The sequence below is a fragment of the Dermacentor albipictus genome, chromosome 3 (assembly GCF_038994185.2).
Source record: "Dermacentor albipictus isolate Rhodes 1998 colony chromosome 3, USDA_Dalb.pri_finalv2, whole genome shotgun sequence".
In the NCBI taxonomy this organism is placed as follows: Eukaryota; Metazoa; Arthropoda; class Arachnida; order Ixodida; family Ixodidae; genus Dermacentor; species Dermacentor albipictus.
Window position 1 is genome coordinate 160,608,378 of NC_091823.1, and position 22,466 is coordinate 160,630,843.

The 22,466-nt window shown below is 49.9% G+C and overlaps 1 protein-coding gene across 5 annotated transcripts in view; it reads right to left on the reverse strand.

Moving 5' to 3' along the window:
• The window catches only part of LOC135905187 (uncharacterized), a 260,327-nt gene that overhangs the window by 78,966 nt on the left and 158,895 nt on the right, over positions 1-22,466 (reverse strand). The gene's annotated exons all lie outside the window — the stretch shown is intronic.

A 22,466-nucleotide genomic window follows, 5' to 3' on the forward strand; every position in this document is an offset into this window, starting at 1 on the left:
ATTGAGAAGGGAAGGGGATGAGGTCGCACCCACGGTGCCCGTCCCCATTGAGACGGGAAGGGGATGACGTATGGCCCTTGTTGTCAGGCCATACCTAACAGACTCTCCGGCGGGGAAGGAAGCTCCCGACGTGTAGGGGCCAGCAGCCGCTGTACGAGGGATCGGCGTTTCGGTTCAGGATTCTCCATAGAGGTCACGAACCCTACGTTCGTAGCAGGTAGATTACGGGGTGTGGTCATCCGTCCACGTGGCGCTCTTGTGACATTTCTCCCGAGTCCCGTCCGGCGAAGTTGTTCTTGCAATTATTCGTTTCCTGCGTGGGCAAGCAATCACCACAGAACAGTGCCGGACCCACAACCACAAAGCAGCGAGCACAAGGCCACTCTCCCCCAAGACACACCCGGCTTTTAACAACAAAGAAAATCCGCTACACCTTTCCCATTTCCTACGCGCGTCCTCCCCCCTTTCAACACTAAAAACAGCCATTTCTTGAAAGCGTTAGGACGTGGTCATTAAAATTAGCTAACAATCGGCTTCACTTCGGAAAACATATGAATGCACGAAAAAAATGCCACGGAAACCCGGATGAGCATGAGGCTTTCGATACGCCAGGGGCAATGATTTAAACCGTCGGCATTGCAGTTAAGCTGACCCTTCTTCAACTAGTGATATAGCTATTAGCTTCTGCACCGCCCAAGCTACACGAACCGCATGTTTCCAACCTATCGCAGTGGCGTACTTATCGCACGTATTGGTGCCACTGAATAGTCTGGCCATCTTCACAAGTACGTAATCACAAGCGCGCTAGCCTTGTGGTCACTATTCAGAACGCGTACTTGCGTCGTAGGAGAACTTTTCATTACGCCTACTCACGTTTCTTCCATTAGTTCCTAAAGGACACGTGGCTTAAACGAGCAACTAAATTTGCGTGACTTACGCACTCCGCAGAACATTTAACAAATTGCGTCTGCTAATAACTCGTTCTACGAACGCTCACTAGAGAAGTCCGAATACGGCTACCCTCAGCACACACGAGCAACCCAGTCATAATTCTGCTTCCTTCCGTCCACACAGGACCGATGCTAAAGGAACTAAAAGGCTTCTCGGTGCAAATCACGCACTCACTGAAAACTTACGAGGTTAACCTTAGACAATAAAAACCATAAAAAGACGAAGGTTAATTAAACACACATGCGTTACCAAGGCCTCTCAACGATAACCTTGACACTCAGGTTACTTACACACAAAAATTGAAAGCCTATCTACTTATTAATGAACACATCGCGATACTACATGTTTACAAGAAACCGCGTCTTCAAACCTCGAGCTACTCTAACAAAACATAAGCAGAGCTCATACCTTACATATTGAAAGAAACTCTAGTCTCAAATCGCGAAATTTTCCAAATGTTCAAAAATAAAACAAAACACGTTTCACTTCTTCGGAAGCTCTCTTTCTCTCCCCGTTTCAAACGTTTTAGACTGACTCATACTTTGAGCCGTACCCGAGGAGGTCGCGGACCGAAAGCTACTCTAGCTACGGAGAACCAACAAAAGGGCTGACTCACTATCAGCTCCCCCAAGACGTTAGAGTCCCCTGACAATTTGCGTCCTCGCGCCTCGGTTTCAGCATAACCTCGATTGACCGCGTCGCTACTCCCCACCTGGTCTCGTCTTGCCACCTGGCCCTTCTTAGTACTGCACGCTGAGCCTTGAAAAGAACGACGGAATGACGAGGAATTTAACGGCCTCGTGCCCTTTGTCCGCGTCCGTGCAGAACATGCCCCTCGGTCCCCTTTGAACCGGTGGCTCGAACGTGTTTGATGTGTCAACATCGTCCGTGACGACCGAACCTTTCTTTTCGCTGCGCCCTGCCTTTTCGCGCCTGTTGCCGTATTTGGCTTTGCTACTTTAGCCATCGCATTCCGATCCTTACGGCGCTTCTTTCTGCGGTGCTTTCTCTTTGAAGTCTCCTTCACATCGCCTTCTGGCTTTGCTGCTTTAGCCACCGCCTTCCGATCCTTACGGCGCTTCTTTCTGCGGCACTTTCTCTTTGAATTCTCTTTCCTATTGCCTTCTGGCGCCTCGTGCTGGCCGTTACACATCTCATCGGCCCGGATCGGTCTCTTGACCGCACCGTCCGAGTGATTATCACTTAAATCGACTCTGTCCTTGCCTCGACTGGCGGACAGCTTAACCGACTCTGACTCAATGCAGCAGGCTTTACTCGAGCTATGCAACTCGCACTCTTGCGAACTGCCCTCTACTGCATTGTCCATCTCACGCTGTGTATCGACACACAGCCCGTCGGTCTCGAGCGCTGTCTCACACGCACAGTCCAAATGATTCCTAATTAAATCATACATCTCTAGGCTACCGAGACTGGCGGAGAGCCGCACCGATCCCTGAACCATGCAGTTGTACTCTCGTGAGCTACGGAGCTCGCCATCCCGAGAACTACTCACAACTGCATCGTCCAGCGGGCACCTCACTTCGGTACGCAGGTCCGACTCGGCATGGGTGCTCGTGCCTGTCAAGTCCGCAGTATTCTGTACCTCGCCAACGACCTTGCTATCTTCAGATGCGACGCACTCGCGCGGTAACTGTGCCCATTTGTTCTCAGCTGGCCTAGATGTCTCTACAGTCCTCTGTTGGCACATCACCTCGGCGCTCTCACTCTGGCCTTTAAAGGCCTCTGTTGTCACTAAGACATCGTTAGCAGCTAGCCCTTTCCGTTCGAGTATGCCGGGGCCATTATTCTCACAGGCAATACTTTTCTCGGCGGCTTTTGGCGAAAGTCTGCTAGATACATTCTCATTCTTTTGCTCTGTACTGCCTACAGAATTTTGAGACAGGCGTTGTTTTCGTTCGTTTAACTGCTGCCAATATTGTAGCTCCTTGTCCAATGCAGCTAACGCTTTCTCGTGCTTTTGCCTATGTTCTTCTTCTTCCTCACGTGCAGCGCGCTCGCGCTGTTCTTTTTCCTCTAGGAGTTTGCGCACTTCTTTTTCCTCAAGGCGCTTACGCCCTTCTTCTTCTTTTAGGCGCTTACGCTCTTTCTCTCTTTCTTTAATGCCCTCAAGGCATTCCGTCAGTTCCTCGTCGTCTGCCCCGGTCGCTTCGATCGCCTCAATGATCTCCGGCTTTCTTTTTGATTCGGCAATTTGGAGGCCCAACTCTTTGGCCAAGCTCAACAATTCCGGCTTCTTTATTGCCTTGAAGTTCATGGCTGCCCTTAGTGCTGCTAAACCTTCACTCTATACAACCTTGACGTACTCAAACTTCCGTCAACGGTTTAAAGAAAAATCACTGCTATGTACTTTCCAAAAATTACATAAAAGCCAAGTGATATCTCAGTGAAGAAAAGCCGTGCACTCACCATATGCAGTCATGATCCAGACACCTTGTTTCCGAACGTTGTTGCTAGGACAAAGAGGCTACACTCTCGTAGTTGTCGTCCAAGTTGGGGTCTCCAGGATTCCGTATCCCAATCGCTGCCAGCCAGTTTGTTGCACCTCAGGGTGATCCTACCGCTTGCCACCTGTTTGTTGTGCCCCTTTGGGCGATCCCTCCGTTAGCAACCAGCTTGTTGCCTTTGAAGGCGATCCCACTGCAAGCGACCTGTCTCTCGAAGCTCTACCGACATTCCTTATTGGGTAGCGTGGCGTTCTCGGTGAGCTGCAGGCCTCCGGTAGAACATGGCGACAGAGCAAGGGCGAGACGACGTTTTGCTAGTGCGAAACTTGCACTGTTTTATTCCGTGGTAGTTGAAAGCAAATAAGAAGAGAATGAAGTAACAAGTATGAAGTACATGGCATGAAGTATATATCACAAGTGCAATTGGGAGCACCTTAAATAGGCTCTCTTACAATTGTGTGGGCGGGATCTTGCTTGCGTCGATGACACGTGACAGGCACAGAGAGAAGGCCCCTCCTCCTGCAATACCAGGCACGGGTAGGAGAAGTCGATTCTTTTTTCGACGAATCTGAAGGGAGCGGAAAAGTGAATGACCTCTCCGGTGCACGTGGGCTCAGGCGCAGGGGGTAGAGGTAAGCACACCCGACGCCACGACCATGAGACGGGAAAGGGATGACTTAGCCCCCACGGTGCCCGTCCCCGTTGAGAAGGGAAGGGGATGACGTCGCACCCACGGTGCCCGTCCCCGTTGAGAAGGGAAGGGGATGACGTCGCACCCACGGTGCCCGTCCCCGTTGAGGGGGGACGAGGTAAGCACACCCGATGCCATGACCATGAGACGGGAAGGGGATGACGTAGCCCCCACGGTGCCCGTCCCCGTTGAGAAGGGAAGGGGATGACGTCGTACCCACGGTGCCCGTCCCCGTTGAGACGGGATGGGAATGACGTATGGCCCTTGGCGTCAGGCCATAGCTAACACCGGCGAGCGGGCAGGGCAGCGGTGCGCCATGACGAAAAACACGCTGCGCATAGGACGCTGCTCGGCGGGCGATTGCGCTGTCACTCCGCAGAGAAAACAGATGACGAAAAGCACGGGTAGCCTATGCTTTTTAAATAGCTGGAATGGCAAACTGCACTCCACTCTCGAGAACACCGCTGCAGCCACTGCTCGAGGGTTGGCAGAATGCGACAGTAATCCCACCGACATCCAAATGCTTAGTAACTCGAAACACCGAAGCGCGCGCCCCTCTGTGCAAGCAGAGCAGCGTAGAGAAATTCTACAAGAGCGCACACTCGGTGAAAACTAGCAATAGGGAGTATGTCGCGCTAGCACTCACATCAGCCAATAGCTGACACGAGCATCGCAAAAAATGAGAATAATCTGAGCACTTCCACTATGTGAAGGTGGAAGACCAGTGAAGCTCTATTGCTTATTAGCTATATTAAGTTCTAGCGGGTGTCCCAGTTAACTTGAGGCACTCTTCTCCACACGCATGACAACTCCACGGCTGCCATTATCCGCCATGTTGATTCTCGGATTGGCGGTCGAGAGGTCACGTGTCTTGAAATTTGTGTCGGAAAACGGATGGGCTGCAAAATGTAGTTTTGCGTTTTCATCATGATGACGAAACGAGACATGGAGCTGTAAATTTCGTCGACTAATACTTTTTTCTGGCCTATGAAAGCTGTATTGCGACGTTAGTGCTTTAAAATGAAAGTGAGAGGTAGCAGGCAGATGCCCTTGGGCGCTATTCTGGACATTCCGCCATTTTCTTCGATGCGTGACGTAGACACGACACGAATAAAATGGCGCTGATGGCCCCATTTTCCTTTCTTACCGTGACGCAAATTTGATGCTTTGCCTAAGAAAATGCGACACGCCTGCCAAGGACAATGACGGTAAACTGGACAAGATCCTTAGTACCCTAGGTCAACTCCAATCCGATGTCGAGTCACTAAAGAAGGGGCACGACAAACTAGTAGAGGCGGTCGATGGCCTAACGAGCAGGGTAGAAGTGATGGAGAAGGGCTTCGGCGCCAGGATCGAGGGTCTCGAGAGAACCGTCTTTACTAACTTCACGGCACCGGTCAACTCCCCCGTCTCCCCCATGGTCAGAAAGAACACTGCAAGAAGCGATATCATCACATCCAAAATGGCGGTAAAGTCCGCAACCAAAGTAGAAAGGAAAAATGGAGGAGGCAAATAAACGAGAACCAGCCGAAAGGCACCAAGCGCAAACGAGCAATCAATGCAAGCTTATAATCTGGCAATGAAAGTGTTACGAGTTCTGCAGCAAGAAATCGGTCCTCCAACAACACTTCAGACACACTACAGACAAGCCGAACATAATACTCATTCAAGAGACCAACACCGACACTTACGGGATATGAAACAATTGCCGTTCCACCCACAAAAGCCTACAGCGGCTTAGCGACGTTTATCAGTAACAGGCTCGCGTGGACCGAAACTGACAGAAGTAATCCGGACAGCAAATGTGAGCACCTGTTCATCGAAGTCTTTCCCAAAGGCAAAAAGGCCAAGAGCATACTAGCACTCTACACGTACAGCAGCCCGAACCACAGAATGCAAAGTTTCAGAAGACTGTTGAAGAAGGCCAGGGACAAAGCCGGGGACAACCCGCTTATTATTGCCGGAGATTTCAACGCCCGAAACGTAGAATGGGGCTGTGGCGTCACCAGCGCCAAAGGCAGAAATCTTGCCACCGATGCAGAAGAGATGGGCCTCAACCTGATCGCGTCCGCGCTCTACCCCACCAGGATGGGCAACTCAATCTCGAGGGACACCACCCCAGACCTCACGTTCGTCCTCAACACCGAGGGGGCCACCTGGCATAATACCGGCGACGACCTCGGCAGCGACCATTTCTTTGTGGAAACGTCAATAGCAATCGCCTTGAAACCACTACGAGAATGGAGATACACGGATTGGGATGTGTTTAGAAAGGTAAGAAAGGAACGTACCGACAAGCCCGCTACACTAGATCAATGGACGCAAGAACTCAAGGAAGACGCCCGCAACGCGATCAAAGAAATGGAAACAGATATCCAGAAAATCGGGATGGACGCTAAGCTCGCTCACATGCTGGAAGCGAAAAGATTCATAATGCAGAAATGGCGTACCCAGAGACTCAATAGAAGGCTTAGAAAAGAGATGGCACTACTGAACAAGCATATTGAGCACCGCTGTGTGGCACTCTCCAACCAACAATAGGACGAAGTACGCGCAAGGGCCGATGGCAGCATCACATCGGGAAAAACCTGGAACCTGCTCAAACGCCTTCTTAACAAAGGTCAAACCAGGAGCTCCCAGACTAAGGCGGCTGACAAGATAGCGAAACGCGAACTGAAAAACTCCAACGAGCAGGTTATTATGGCAAGACTTGCCGGGAGTTACATGCCACTCTCGAGCAGCCACGAAAACGAGGCCGAGGCACCCGGTTACCCGTACACGGGCGAGGACAACCCCGACCTTGACGAACCCTTCCCCCTGAAAAATATCAGGACAGTCCTTCAAAACCTGAATGGGACATCGGCCCCAGGTCCGGATGGTAATAGTAACAAGGCCCTTCGTAACTTGGACGAAGACACCGTCCGGTTCCTAGCGGAACGAATCAATCAGGTCTGGGCTTCTGGTAGGGTCCCGCCGGAATGGAAGAACGCCACCACGGTTCTCATCCCAAAGTCCGACAATCCCTTGAGCTTCGAGAACCTCAGACCCATATCACTCACGTCGTGCGTGGGTAAGGCTGCGGAACACGCCGTTCAGAACAGTCTCCAGATTCCTCGAAAACAAGGGACTTTTACCACACACCCTCATCGGATTTAGACCCGGTCTATCAACTAAAGGCACCATGATTTTAATCAAGCACTAAATCATTGATGACCCTATTAGAAACGCCAAGGCCATTCTCGGGTTGGATCTCGAAAAAGCGTTCGATAACCATTCTCATCAATACATTGTGGACACCATTTCCGACCTCTATCTCGGAGCTAGATTCCACGCGTACGTGAAGTCATTCTTGAATAACAGCATGGCTACGCTCCGATTTGCCGACCTCTCCACGGAGACACTCTCGCTGGGGAGCAGGGGCACCCCCGAAGGCTCGGTGATCTCCACTATGCTTTTCAACCTTACCATGGCGGGACTTGCTGAGAAACTCGGACAGATCCACGGGCTCGAGCACAACATACACGCAGATGACATCATGTGGGTCTCCAAAGGTACCCCGGGAATGGTGCAGGATATTTTGCAAGAAGCAGTGAATACCGTAGAAGAATTTCTAATTCCAGCAGGACTCAGATGCTCACCTACCAAGTCGGAGCTGCTCGTAGGCAGACCCACGCAGAAGGGCCGCAAGCCATACTGGTCAGACTTTGATTATAATCAAGAAATTACCGTATGAACCAATTCGGGACTCGCCATACCGTGCGTCGACAAAGTCAGAGTCCTGGCTATGATCATAGAGACTAAAGACGTCAATGCGTCTACGGTTCAGAAGCTCATCACCAAGACCAACAACGCTATCGGGCTCATCGGAAAAATTGCAAGTAGACACAGGGGCCTCAAGGAACATAATCTCATCAAACTCATACACGCGTTCGTCACCTGTCACTTCGCATACGTTTCGGCAATGCTCAATCGGTCACGATTCGAAAGAGACAGATTTAATGGCCAAATCAGAAAGGTCACCAAGCAAGCCCTCGGCATTCCGACCAGCACAAGCAGCGAGAAGCTGGGCCACCTGTGCATGAACAACACCCTGGAAGAAATTGCCGAAGCCCAGCAGCGAGCCCAGCTTGCTAGGCGTTCGACGACGCCTCCGGGGCGTACGATCCTTGGGTAGCTAGGCTTTGCTCAAGGAAACATAGAAAAAAGACTTTGCGGACCTCCCAGGGGACATCCGTGCCAAGATCACCGTCCAACCTATACCCAGAAACGTACACCCCGAAAAGAACAAGGGCAGGCGAAAAGCGAGAGGACAATTTCTCCTTAACCAAGCCTTGGCGAACCGCGAACGCTCAGATTTTGTGGACGCGGCTGCATACGGAGGAAACAAAGCTTTCGCAGTGGCGGTTGTGGACGGGCGCGGATCGACAAGACATGCAGCCACGGTAATTGCGAGGAAGCCTGAACAGGCCGAACAGGTTGCGATCGTTTTTGCGCTCACCGACGACGATCTTTCCCATATTTACAGCGACTCCATAGCCGCTATCAGAGCTTTCCAAAACGGCTTCCAAAAGAAAGAGATTCAGAAACACGTCATATACTGGTTCCCGGCACACTTAAGACCAAAGATCGGCGACGTCCCCAACCTTAACGAGGCGGCGCACGAGGCTGCGCGCGCGCTTACAGACCGCGCGGCTTCACCCGACCACTCGGAAAACAAGGACGCCCCAACTACATACAATGAAATCACTAAACACTACTACCTACAACATAGAGCGTATAGCACGCCACACCGCACGCTCACTCGAGCTCAAGCGGTTACACTCAGAATGCTACAAACAGACACATACCCCACGCAAAACAGACTACACCATTACATGCCTGAGCTCTACGACGTCTTATTGCACCAATTGAAATACATCCCTTAACGTCTATCGTTTACTCTGGCCGTGCTCGCAAGCTCACATAAACTGCGAACAGGACAAGCGCAAGTTTGAAGAAGCAATCCGGAGCGAACTAGCTCCCCAACTCTTGGACATGCAGCAGGTCCACGACGCCGCCAAAAAACTCAACCTCCCGGTTCCGTCGTGGGAGACGCCCACTCCATGAGAGCCCAAAGATCTCGTGGCTTGCAGGACCTCGAATAAAGTTGACTTCCTACTCCACTCCTAAGAAACTGAAAGGAAGGCACTGAACGTAAGCTTCTCGGTAAAGCGAAGGAGTTTTCTTCCGTAGTAAAAATAAAGCAGGTAGCTCAAAGCGAATGATTATTCCGTCGAAAACGCTTCTCGCTTCCGTCGTCTGCTGCGTACAAGCCGTCGTCTGGCTCAATAGCTAGGATGCGTATCCCCGGGAAATGGCATGAGTCATTGTATGTTGGCGCCAACACGCTTGTTTTCTTTCTTGAGACAACATACGCGACATACCAATGGTGATGCGCGCACGTCCTAGGCCACGTTATTGCTATCTCCTGAAACGCAAGTTACTCAGCCCGACTCGGCTGGCTGAGAAAGGCCGAATACCACCGATAGTGCTGCGAACGCCAGAGATATCCGCTCGCGCGACGCAAGCGCCGGCGTTGCCATCTCTTGTTCACTGCGCTGGTTATTCGCACCACAGGAGGAAACTCACAGGCGCCGCCTTCCGTACATTCCTTTTTTATAAATGAGAAAGACGCCGTTGCCATAACTTTTGATTGTACGAAAAGGCGTTAATCTTGATTACAATACAAACGCACCAGTGAAAAGTGGACTACGTTGCGGAAAGTTTGCTATGTTCGACTAATATTATTTCGTATAAATGCGTTCTTTTAAGAAATAATGGCGCGAAAAAGAAATCCCAACACCACCCGAGAACGATCCAAATACTATGAGCACGCGTTATGAACAAAAGATTTCCATGGCGCCAAATGGCGGGGAAAATGTCGCGATACGCATTCATCTCGGCCGCCATTGCATATGGTTGCTGATTAGCATAATTCGCGCGGCTTGTCGCACCAAAATTTACGGCGGAAAATCTCTGCAATTGCGTCCCAGCGCAACATCACGCAACGTCAAATTGACGTTTACGAAACTGCCCTTCCTGTGACGCTCCCCACAGCATATCCCTTCAGCCAATCAGCAAGCTGGCATGGCGCATTTCTTGGATCTGCACCACATATTCGCCAAATTGCAAATGCATTGCACTGGATTCTGTACGCTACCGCTAACTTTCTGTTTGAAGTGCTAACGTCGCAATATAGCTGCCATGGACCAAACAAATGTATTAGTCCCTGAAATTTGCAGCTCCACGTCACGTTTCGTCCCTTTGAAGAAAATGCAAAATTGCATTTTGCAAAACTTATGTTTTCCGGCACAAATTTCTAGGCACTTGAGCTCTCGACAGCCAATCAGAGAGTAAACATGGTGGATAATGGCGGCCGTGCAGCTGCCATGCGTGTTGAGAATAGCGCCCTATGTGGTGATGGTCCATGATAGCCGCCATGTCGGCTTTCTGATCGGCTGACGGAATATGCCGTGAGGAGTGTCACAGGAAGGGTCGTTTCTTAAAGGTCATTTTGACGTTGCGTGACGTCGCGCCGGGCCGCCATTGCAGATATATGCCACCATAATTTGTGGTGATGTGAGCCGCGCGAGGTATGTTAATGAGTGGCCATATGCAATGACAACTGAGAGGCATGCGTATCACAGCATTTTTCCCGTTGTTTGGGGTCATGAAAATAATTAGTTCATAACGCGTGCCCATAGCATTTGTCTCGCTCTCAGGTGGTGATGGGATTTGTGTTTTCGGCTTTCATTTTTTAAAAGGACGCGTTTAGATGTAATAATAATGATCGCACATTACAAACTTTGCGCGACTTCTTACACTTTTATCTGCTGCGTGTGCAGTGTAATCAACATTAATAACTTTTCACATCATCAGGAGTTACGACAACGGAGACTTTTTAATTTATCAACCAGAACGTTCGCAAGGCGGCGCCTTGAAGTTTCCTCACGCGGTGCGTGTAAGTTGTTTTGGTTAAAAAGAAGGACAGTACCTGGAGGTTTCGTATCGATTACCGTCACCTCAATAAGATTACCAAAAAGGACATGTATCTGCTTCCCCGTATTGATGACGCGCTGGAGTGCTTACATGTTGGCTACTGGCAAATCGCAGTGAATGAACGAGATCGCGAAAAGACCGCCTTGGTCACTCCAGGTGGTCTCCACCAATTTAATGTGATCCCTTTCGGACTGTGCTATGCCCCTGCTACCGTCGAACGCATGATTGACTCTCTTCGGCGCAGATTCAAATGGACCCCATGCCTCTGCTACTTTGATGACGTCATTGTTTTTTCACCGGCGTTTCAGGCCACCTCCACCGACTCTCATCTATCCTTGCTGTTTTTGAACGAGCTTGCCTACAACTCAATTCTGCAAAATTCCATTTCGGCCACTGCCAAATTCTTGGTCACTTGGTTGACGCTGCTTGCGTCCAGCTTGATCCTGATAAAGTTCGTGCCATAGGCGAGTTCCCACTTGCCTGTTCTTACACCGATGTGCGATGTTTCCCAGGGCTGTGTTCCTATTTTCGGCAATTTATCCAGAACATTGCCGAAATCGCTCCTACTCTCACAGACCTTCTCAAAAAAGACACCACTATTCGTTGGGGACGCGACCAGATTGCAGCATTTCCAGCGCTTATCAGTCGCCTTATCAATTCACTCGTGTTGGGTCATTTTGAAACGCATCCCTACACAGAAGTTCGTACTGATGCCAGAGGCCATAGCATTGGCGCTAACTTGTCCCAACGACGGCGGGATATGAATTGAGTAATTGCGTATGCCAGCCATCTTCTTTCAGCACCAGAGCACAACTACTACATAAGAGAACGTAAATGCTTGGCCCTTGTTTGGTCCATTGCTAAGTTCCGCCCTTACCTATTCGGTCGGCATTTCACCGTCATGACAGATCATCATGCCTTATGTCTGCTATCCTCACTCAGAGACCCGACAGGCCGTCTTGCCCACTGGGCTTTACACCTGCAAGAGTACACCTTGTCCGTGTCCTACAAATATGGGCGGCTACATAAGGACGCCGACTGCCTCTTCCGGTATCCTGTGGACCCTCCCGATGGCACCGAAACCAATACAGATAGCTGCGTTTTGTCGATCTCCGACTTCTTACGCATCACCGACGAGCATGGTCGTGACCCGTATTCGCGATCCATCATCGAACGCCTTACCCCGAAGCAACAGGACGTTTAGCTTCGTATGTTTGTTTTCCAGGACGGCACCTTATACCGACGCAATATAAATCCATATGGTGCTGAACTGCTTCTCGTCGGTGTCCAGCATCTGAGCTCGACAATTCTCTCGCAGTTACACGATATGCCTACCACTGGTCATTTGGGTGTCTCCCGTACGTACCATCGTGTATGCAGGCGATTTTTCTGGCCTGGGCTATGTCGCTATGTTGGAAGTTACGTCGCTGCCTGCGAACTTTGCCAACGCCGCAAGAAGCCTTCATTGTCTCCCATTGGGCACATTCAGTCTATAGATATCCCATGCTGTGAGCCATTTTACCGCGTCGGCCTGGACCTCCTTGGCCCATTTCCACACTATTCCTCGGCCAGCACGTGGGTGGCCGTTGCGACGGACTATACCACGCGTTATGACATCACGCGGGCCCGCCCCATGAGCTGCTCAACCAATGTGGCTGATTTGCTCCTTCGTGAAGTGATCCTATATATACATCCTGGTGCCCCAGGTCAGCTACTCACTGATCGAGAGTGCTGTTTTCTTTCTAAGGTTGTCGACGACCTTCTTCGCTCTTTCTCCACGTCCCACAAGTTGACGATGGCTTACCACGCACAGAAAAACGGATTTACCGAGTGTCTCAAGCGTACACTCACGGACGTTCTCTCCATGCAGGTGTCTGGTGATCATCGGGATTGGGACTGCACCTTACACTTCGTGACGCTTGCATACAATTCATCGTGTCACGATATTACTGGTTATTCTCTTTTCTATCTACTATATGGCCGTGACCCACTCCTGGCTCCTGACTCGCTGCTCCCTTCCGATGCCACCACTACCACGTCCTATGCTCACGACGCCGTTGTTCGCGCGGCCACAGCACGTCGCATCACCCGGGATCGTCTTCTGGCGTCTCAGACTATCCAAAAGCACCGTTACGACAGTCGGCGTCGGGATGTTTATTTCAACGATGGATCACTTTTCCTGCTTTGGTTTACCCTCCCGTCGCGTCAGCCTTAGCGAAAAACTGCTGCCGCGATACGTCGGGCCATACCGACTTCTTCGTTATGTCATTGTAGTACACGGTCCGTCGGGGTGAATGAATGCATTATTAGCACCACGCAAAATAGGTCCAAGATAAGGCGTTTTACTATCCGGAGCCGGAAATACAGATTACTACGAAGAAAAGAAACGGCGGCACCACTATCGATGAGAGCTGATGAGGGAACACATTCAACAGTTACAGAAAGCATGTTGGCCGGGCAAACAGGACGAATTTTCGAAGACCGATAGGAAGCAGTTTCCCCTCCAAAAACTGCAACAGTTAGTTTTCCGAGTGCTGGTCGGCAAGATGGGAAGTGGGTCGAAGCGGTGATGTAGAGCGCCGGTAAGGCGATGGAGAACGACGTCTGGCCGAACGGGAACTATGAGGCAGATTGGGAGCAGCTGGAGGAGATGGAGAACGCTGTTGGCGGGAACGAGTACGATCCGGGATAGTAGGTGTCTGGTAGGCGAGTGCGGTCTCTCTCGTGCTCAGCATGGCCTCGTTTTTCATCCTGCTGGAGACGGTGGCAGAAGCGAGATATATGGCCGCAGCAAGTTCTCTGGTTCCCATCGAAGCGAAATGGTCACAGGAAATGTCATAGGCACGGAGGTCACGGTAGGTGTGGGTAGCGAAGCAACATCCGCGTAGGTAGCTGTGGGACGTGCTACCGGAGCAAGATGCGTTGTGGGTGTAGTCATCGCTGTCAACTCTAGCTTTACGACCTCGCGAAAGTCGAAGGTGGGGGTTGAGGCACAGGCAGCAGGTGGACGCCTTAGGTCTTGTATTTGAGGCTCTTCGCGGATAAGAGCACGTAGATCTGGAACATGGGGAACCTGACGATCGCTGCTGTCATGTTGAAGACGAATATACTGCAGCTCGTCTTGGCGTTGACACGTGGAAGTGATATCTTGGACAGAAGCCGGATTTTGCACGATTAAGGCGTTGAACGCGACAGACCCAATGCCTTTTAAGATGTGACGAACGCGCTCGGCTTCCGTCATGCTAGGGTTCGCACGGTGGCACAGAGCCAAGACATCCTCTGTGTATGAGGTGTGGAAGTAGGAGGCGCTTTCCCAGCTTCTGTTTGGCGACTTCTGCACGGCCAGACGAGGTAACAAAGATTTGCCGCAGCTTGGAGGTAAACGTGGACCAATCCGCGATGTCGGATTCGTGGTTGAAATACCACGTCCTTGCAACACTGGTCAAGTAAAATGCTACGTGCCTCAATTTCTGGGTGTCGTTCCACTTATTGCAAGAACTCACGCGGACGAGTGGTCGATCCAGTCGTCGACGTCATCACCGCGGAGTCCCGCAATGGCGCAGAGATCGCGCTAAGGGTTCGTCACAGTCCAAGAGTGCGCCGCAGGCGGGGTCGTCTTAAAACCCCTTGATAATTTGAAAGTAGCGACATTCTCCTCCTCACGGCGCCTTCCTCCTTGATTCTCCTCGCCTGCCGGCTGCGCACGGCGCGCTATTCCTCCTGAGCTCCCGCGGACGGGCCGCAGGATTCTCTGGAGGTGTGTTATTTTGGGGCAGTTGCGCGCCCCAGTGGGGTTGAAAATTTTGAGAAATGCTAATAACAGCATCAATAATACTGCAGGCAAAGTTTATGAGGAGGTTGGTTTTTTCTTAAAGCCGTATGAACGGGGTATACAGATTTAAAGGGAGCTTTGAGGCGAGTTCTATACTCCAGCCAATTTTTCTGCCACATGATCAGATGCTTTACTTCGTGCGTCTGGTCTAGTATTGCTTGTAACACATCCCTTTGTGTGTGGCTTATTAAGCAAAAGCCTTAGACCTCTGTTTCAAGGTCCCGTTGTGAGCTGCAGAAAATATCACGTGGCCGAAGGAAGGCGGGAAGCGAACCAAAGCATGTGCAGCCGCGTATAAGAGATGATTAATGATTACCAAAGTAATGATTGATTAGTGATTGGATTGTTGTTCATGCACCCTAATCCACACCAATCGGTCTTAATGCCCTTTCATCAACACTTCACCTTAACCCACCATAATCCGCATTAATCCTCCTCCACGCACCTTAATCTTTATTCATGCATCTTAATCCTTCGTAATGCACTCTAATCCACCTTAATCTTTTTAATACACTCTAATCAACCTGAATCCTCCCTAATCCACCTTATGTGAACCACTAATGATTCGTTCATTAACTTGGGTAATCATTCTCTTATACAGGGGTGGACATGCTTTGGGTCTCCTCTGGCTTTCCATGGGTCACGTGATACCTCCAGTTTACAACGCGACCTTGAAACATAAAAATCTAAAGGCTTTCGCCTTAAAACTTAAAAAAAGCTCAATTTTGACTAGTTAACGCTCATCTCCTACAATACTACGGGGATACTTGCCACTAATTTTTTCAGGTCGTAAAGCAGAATTAATAATACTGCGCTTCCGACTGAATAGCAACAGTTAGCGACGTGCGAAGTGATGGAGCCGCCCCAGAATATTAAGCATACTAAGGACAACCGCAACAAAACCGCTGGTGAGCAGGCCGGAAGAATGAAAAAAAATGCAGCATTACGGGATGCTTTGCTACGAGCTATAAGAAAGACTCCTCAGCTCGCAAACAACGCTGTTCTTTGTCGGAACAAAGTTGCTTCGGCCAATATCATGCAGCCACTGCTTCCTACGCAAGCCGTTACGCTTTCGTTGTGGTATCATAAAAACGGCATAGCCATCTTCAGGCTTCTTGCTGCAGTTATATGCGCAACAGCCCGGCATAGCGCTAGCACATAGACCAGAAACACTGCGCACAACGTTCGCTACGCCGAGCTAAAGCCCCGAGCCAGCCGTGCTCGGGAGGAAAATGGCGCGAACGAAAAAGAAAAACACAAGCAAAACTCAAGATCCGCGCGTTTCAAAGGGCAACGGCAGGGAGACCAATCGTCGTGCAGAAAAACGGGGGCAAAACTGGTTGCCGCGAGGGAACACGCAAGGGGCGAGGAGGAGGCGAGGAGGTCGCGCGGTGGCGGCAGAGTTCAAAGCGTGTCGCTACTTTCAAATTATCAAGGGACTTTAGGTCGTCCGCGTGGTAGGGTGTGAAGTGCCCGAAGGGCCGGGGTTGGATGTGTCCATCGTTGTAGGGGTAGCCGGGCACAGGCGGCGACCGGAACGTAGTTCCAGGGAGGACGGGAACGCGAGAGAACGTCGGGGTCTTCACGTACCTCCACCACTTTACAATACCGAGACCGACCAAGTGGTCCAGCGCTGTTTATTCCAAAAAAAGGCAACGCCCCAGCTCATGCTCGAAGAAGGAGAACAGGTAAGATAATGATGGCGATGTACAAATGAAAACGACGAAGCACATTAATAATCCGTACAATATATTGATTCCTCACTGGCAACATGGACGCTAGTTCACGGCGCGATTCCACGACTTAGTTATTATCGGCCTTCACGAACACATCTCGAAGCCAAAAATAGTGATGCGAAAGTGAAGTTTTCCAACAGAAGCAGCTCGAGAGTTGACAGGCACTTCGAAGGACGCTCGCAGGGATGCACTTCATGCAGACTTCAAACCGAATGTACTTGGAGTATTGCTGGGCTTGCCTTCGAAATATGCGTTACAGACTTGGATCAACAACCTCACGACTGTGATTTTGCCTTCTGTACTCTGAAAGCGTGTATTTATTGAAGACAACGCCATGCAGCAGCAATATCTGAATCGTTTTACAGAAGCAACTTGTAGGTGAAAGCTTTTGAGTTGTGGAAAGTGCTGTCTGTGAAGAGTGTAGCACCTAATTTGCTGAATGAAAAGCTGCAACAAAATGTACAAAGTTCGCTTTCGAGCGGCTATACTACCATAGAATGCTTAATTGGAATCATCCTCAGAGAAGCAGACGGCTTGACAATTAAGCATGGCCGGGTGAGCATAACATCAAGCCAAAGTAAAAGAGCGAGATACAAGATCATAGGTGCACCACAAACAGTGTAGTGCAGTACTTGCGAAATGTTATGAACCTTATCTCTTCTCTAGATGCAACTTTGTTCGAGTAAGCCTCCGAACACAACCTTAAGCGACTACAGAAACACAAGTATGGGCAACACAATGAAAGAAAATGCCTGTGGCTTCAAATGTACGTGATTCTGTACCCCCACATGCCTTTTTATTAGCAGAGATATGAGGTCGTTGAAAACAATCCTGGCATATTCACCGTTAATCAACGTGTAAAGAATTAAACATTAATTTATCACACTTTTGTGAATCCTACTTCCGGTGACTTATTCTAGAACACCACAGCCAGGCTGGAGAAACCATCCGCGAGTGCCTTCATTTGGACGTGAACATTTGTAGTCGTTGACACGACTAATCAAGTTTTATGTGATCATGCGCAGTCACTTGACAAAAAAGAAAAAAAAAAGAGAAAGAATATGTAACAACCGCTGACAGAGCACGTGCACGTGACCCGCCAGTAAAAAAGTGGAAGATTAGTTTGAAAAAGGTTGATCAATACGTAAATAAAAGACTGCAGAATGTTCGTTTACAATTTTGTTCGTAGAAAACTAAATAATTTTTTGACCTATGAATGTTCACTTGTCGAATCGGTTCTTGGCACTTCCTGCCGTGCGCACTAAACGCACATATTTTCGGATCCGTGAGGCACATGTAAAAGGCATGCATAAATTAGGTTTATTACACAAGGAACAGATGGCTGGCGGAGAACTTTACCGAACACATTCAGTTTCCAGATAGGAGTTTCGTTTGTTTATTGTTTATAGCTTACACAAATTCCAAAAGTGTGCTGTCATATCTAACTACTTTAACGAATTAATGTTAAAAAGCGTTACACTTTTCGCGTGAGAGACAGATTTTGCAAAGGGTACTCGCCAAAGAATGCTTATGCACTAAAATAATGAGAAGCGGTTAGCGTACCGGCGGAAGAGTAGCATTTGGTGAACCTTACAATCTTGAGCTGCGCGCGATACGTTCTTAGTTCCGCGGCAGATTATATGCAGGCGCTTGTCCTTATTACACATGGCATGAACACGCTGCTAGTAAAAAATGGCAGTGGCTTAGCTCGGCTATGCCAGGATTTACATAGCGAAAGCTAAGGCATAGCATGGTTTGCCTTGGTTAACCTTGATTGCAAGTCAAGATTAGTCTGGTTGTCTAGCTATGTTGCAGCATTTAGCCTGTCGTTCGACGCGCTGTTCGTCTCTTTCCTGGGCGATTCGTTTCCTCTTCATCTCGTACCGACGTCGATTGCAGCCCTCCTCCTGCTTATCAGAATTGTCGCCGTCCATACTGACGCAGCTGACTCCGTCCATACGACGCAACTGTGGTTGCGGTGCACGCGAGCGCTCCATTTCAATCCTCCGACTTGTTATCAGGCATGCGACTCAGCTGGCGAACCGAGCGGAGGCGAGCGCAACGACGAGGAACGGGTGTGACGTGATACCAAACGGTGGTGCGGGAAGGCGGGGTGCTGCGCAGTGGTGGAACACCTGTGGCTCGGTGCTACTAGTGGCGCATGCGCAGTAGTGACTAGGAAGCGAGAGAGAGAGAGAAAAATGGAGTACTGCCACGGCAAAATCGCAAGTTCATTGCCAGTAAAGGTTTTGCTTTAAAAAGAACTGAGCAGCCCAGTTTAGCGCTTCTGACTAGGAAAAGTTGGTTGGAAAATCTAATCGTCGCACCCGGCCACTCATTTGCCCCGTACAGTTACAGCCTCGATGCGCCAACCAGACGTGCATTTCGAGGTCGGCACAGGAATTGTCGTTTCATGAATAAACATTGGCACAAAAATTTGAGCGGGAAGCTTAACGACATTCACTAACGAGAAAATGGTACTGGTTAGGTGGGGAAAACGATGCGTCGCACCAATCATGGTAGACGAAGCACAGTGCGTGAAGAGAGACGCGACTGCAAGACACACTGACACAGATACATCGACACATTAAGTCACTGTTACTTAAGCGCGGCAGGTTTGTCACAAAACTCAGAATGCGTATCTAAACTACATTTAGCGATGGGTAAGCGCTACAGGCCCGTTGGTGCAAACGACGCATCGCAGCAGGAGCAGACGACGCGCGGCGTGAGACGAAAGACGCGACTGCAGCGCTGGTAGTTCAGGTGAAAGCCGCTGCTGCCACGTCGGCCAGTGGCAACATTTTTACCCATCTAAAAACGTTGGCCAGTGGGCTCGCATGGGGAGCTGTGAAACCAAAGTATAGCTAAGGACTTTGGTTTCGGAGCGCTCTAGATTACTCTAGGCCGCCCTCGCGAGCGGCTTTGTCTTTGCTTTCCACGCTTTCCTCGACCTTCGAGCCTTCTGAGGCGCTCCGAGCCCTGTCGTCGGTGCAGTCGTCTAGATTCAAGCGCTTCCCGCAACGTCACCACAACACAGCTTCGCCGCCGTTGGCCACGATGCACCTAACCTAGGCAACCTTGGCCACTGTACGCTCGCGTCTCGGCGAACGCTCGCTCCACTAGCGCGTTCGCGGGTTTTTCCGGCAGCGCCGGCAGCTTTGCATGGGCGAAACATCGGACGCTGGCAGTAGTAACGTGGTTGTGCATGTCCCATTTCCTCCTCCGAGAGCGAGGCACAAGTTCGGCTTGCGCGCTTGTCCTCTACCTCCGAGTTCGTGGAACGGCAGATCTGCCCGACTCTGCTTCAGGGGATGGAAGCTACCCCCAGTCGCAGATACCATTCAATAATAATCCTGGCTCTGGGGGCGGCGCACAGCGACAAGAGGGAGGCAGCCAAGCTATTCCTGATGTGGCATTGGGGAGGACGCCCTAGTCCGTCAGCAATACTTACGAAGTCCTTTGCGAGACGGGTAGCCTTTCAAGAATGCGACATAAGACTGCAACGGTAGCTCAAGAAGTGGAAACGGATGTTGTGTCATTCTTTGCTGCTAATCCGCACGGTAGTGTGCGCGACGGCGGTGCGGAGGCCGGAACCTCAAGGTGATCAGTGTGGAGGATATCAAAGAAAGGTCATATGCACCCGTACAGTGTACACTTTCATCAAAAACTTGAAGATCGAGATTTTGAAAACAGACTTGACTTCGCAAATTGGATTTTCACGAATTGTGGAGAAGAACTAGACTTTCTCACTCGCGTGCTTTGGACGGATGAGGCTGATTTCTTCAGATACGCAAAAGATCTTCACAGCGCGAACTACTAGAGTGATAGGAATCCCCTCTGGCTGTCACAAACACGATACCAATACCAGTGGTCGTTTAAATGTGGTGCGGTAATTTTGATGGCAATATCGTGGGACCCATCCTTTTTGACAACACAATTTTGGCCAAACGCTACCTCAACGACATCCTCGAGGTCCCCGTGAACAACGTGTGTTGCAACGTTCCACTTGCGCACCTTCGGGACATCTAGTTTCAACACGATGATGCTCCTGCGCATAGTAGTAGTCAGTCTCGAGCGTGAATTCACAAGCTTATTCCCGGATAGTGGATTGGCCAGCACGATCCTGTACACTCGCCTGCAAGGTCGCCTGACGTGACACCACTGAATTCTTGTGGGGCTACGTGAAAGATCGCGTGTATAGCAGCGAACCTACCGCACCGGATGCCCTATAGCAGAGTATGCCGCGAGATTGCAACGTCGTTAGACAAAGCTGCAACAGCACAAGTGTTGGAAAGAAGCAAGTACTGTATGGCTTCAGACGGTGACCGGTTTGAGCACGTGCTATTAGTGGCACTAGAAAGCAACTGCTCAAAACTGGCGTAAAACATGACTGTTTACGCACCTTCATGATGCCACCATATCCTTACATAAAAATGAAGCTTGCGACCAAGAGAAATAGGGAAAAATCTGCTTTCTTTTGCCTTTTTCCGGAGTTCAAGAGACAGAAGGGTAAATTGCTGAACCAGTTGCAGTTTTGGATGTTTTTTTTGTGCGCGGGTAGGACGCCTTATGTGCTTTTGGTTTATATTTTAAGAAATAAACTCCTGGGTAGCTCTTTTCTGTTCTACGGAGAGCTGCCTTTTTTATTTTTCGTGCTCCTTTGTGCACTGTTCTTTTTTAACATTGGTTTCATTTCTTTTTAGCTTTGTTTTATGATGCGCGAAGGTTAAAGCTGTTCGGAGTGCCTCATGATCGAGTACAACATTCTTGCGTCCGCAGAGGCTGACGCTTATTGCACCACGTTAGTTAGGTCGCGAAACCTCAAGAGCCATCCTACATGACGAAGCCTTATCTGATGTGGCTAACGCCACATCAGATAGAACAGTTTACACCCTTTGGAGTGCCTCTTCTGATAACGCGCGTGCCGTTCGTCACTGGAAAGTTCCGGGCTTGCAGCGATAAAGAAAGGAAACGCATCAAGGCAGATGACGATTATTTTTGAGTGGCAGAAGGGGCAAGCCAAAGGGTGTAAACTGTTCTTAGAGTGTTTATCTAGATTCACTCTGGGTGGCCATCATTCCTTGGACGTTGCCTTCTGGGCGGTCGACTTACTGGGGCTCACGTGATCATACCGTCGGTGCATGGTCGCGCCTTCTTTCACTTGTTTGTCGTTCCACCGAGTGCATTACACGCACAAGCGAGTTATAAAACAAATGCATTTAATACAATATTATTAGTTAGTTTTACACGGTTTAAAAGCATTTTAAAGCTTACAAGATGTACCCTGAATGTGTATTCGACTAATTTGTAATTTAGTACGCTTCGCATTATACCACGAGGGAACGCTGTGGTGGCGTCATCACACACATTCATCGGGCGAGCATGGCGGCTAAACATCGAAGAGCCCCAGTGTAAACAAACTCGTGCGACGACCTTGCAGTGCGCGACGTAGTGATCAGGCTCGACGATGACCACTATTTCTTGGATAGTTCTGTTCCTCCATGTGCAATCTTTCCGTGCACCCCGAAAGACTGCGAATAGCTTAGGCAATTTTACAGATCGCAACGCGTACCTACTGTTCACGGCACAATCCTGAACAAACAACTTATCCGGTACTGCTTCTGTGAGTGCGCTGAGTTCCTCCACTCTGCGTGATTGCGAGCGTCACGAATATTGCATAGTGTGTGCAAAAGGAAGACAGCCGATATAGCTACGATGCGACAGGAAGGTGGTGCCGACGATGGATCTCGCAG